At 36.2% G+C, this 1,059-nt stretch overlaps 1 long non-coding RNA gene across 1 annotated transcript; it reads left to right on the forward strand.

The window, feature by feature from the left end:
• Position 1: 1 nt before the first annotated feature.
• Positions 2–1,053, forward strand: LOC112140095. The gene is made up of 3 exons (XR_002918118.2): positions 2–60; positions 675–735; positions 996–1,053. It is a non-coding gene; the product is annotated as an uncharacterized LOC112140095 (long non-coding RNA).
• The last annotated feature ends 6 nt before the right edge of the window (positions 1,054–1,059 follow it).

Genomic DNA, 1,059 nt, shown 5'->3' on the forward strand with positions numbered 1-1,059 from the left:
CCTCCACTTTGGGAGGAAAACCCTGACGCAAAAGATGTGGTTCACGTTGAAACAGAAAAAGTAAGTAACTACTAACTAAAGAAGCATCAGCTGTTATATTCAAATGACTGATTACACTTCTTCAGATAGACGCCATCCTTTAGTTTGATTTGCTTCAGGTCCTGGTAAAGACTGAGTTCAATGTTGAAATAGAAAAGCTAAAGAAGCTGGTTAAGTTTTTCATCTACCACTTGCTCCTGAAAACATCTTCAGACAGCTCAGACCTTCATCCAAATCACACCTGTGTCAAAGTCCTTGTGACATTTACCTGACAGTTCAGAGCTCTCGTTTGGTACATTTGACATCATTTACAAGCTAATTTAATGAACACCAAACCTGACAGTGAACAATCACCCGTTCTTTCCTTATATCTTGTTGTGGATGTCAATACAAAATGGTGATAAATGTCTCACTTTGAAAGTACTGAAGATAAAGATGAGAAAAACGTCTTTATAAGTTCACAGAAGACCCTACAAAGACTTGTGGCTTTGATTACTCAGCAGAGATGTAAAGGCTGATACATGTGGTTTAAAAATGTCTAGATTTTAAGATTGGCGATTTGTCTTCTCCAGTTCTTTGTATGCAGCTTTGATAAATTGTGAAAGTTTTCTCATTCTTGTGTCCCTTGTCTTAAGGACTTCAGAAAGTTGCTGAAGAAAGAAGAGAAGCCAGTGCTCATGATGTTTTATGCTCCCTGTAAGTCTCCTTTTTATTGTCATTTTTAGCGACTAAAATAGTGGGCAGACATTTGTCAGGAAGTCTGGACATTGTTTGGCAAGAATAAAAGTTTCTGTATTATACTAAAACTGTTTCATAAAGAAAATTGGCAAAAAAAATAAAATAAATCAATGAGGATGTAAAAACGTGCATGCTATTCCTTATGAATAAATACTTAAAACATGATTTTCTTTGTTATACTTTTGTCTTGGACCTTTTTTTGTTGATGTTTGTTGCAGGGTGTGGAGTTTGTAAAAGAATGCAGCCCATTTTTCAGCAAGCAGCCACTGAGGCAAAAGGACA

This window comes from Oryzias melastigma, unplaced genomic scaffold (genome assembly GCF_002922805.2).
Source record: "Oryzias melastigma strain HK-1 unplaced genomic scaffold, ASM292280v2 sc04713, whole genome shotgun sequence".
Taxonomy (NCBI): Eukaryota; Metazoa; Chordata; class Actinopteri; order Beloniformes; family Adrianichthyidae; genus Oryzias; species Oryzias melastigma.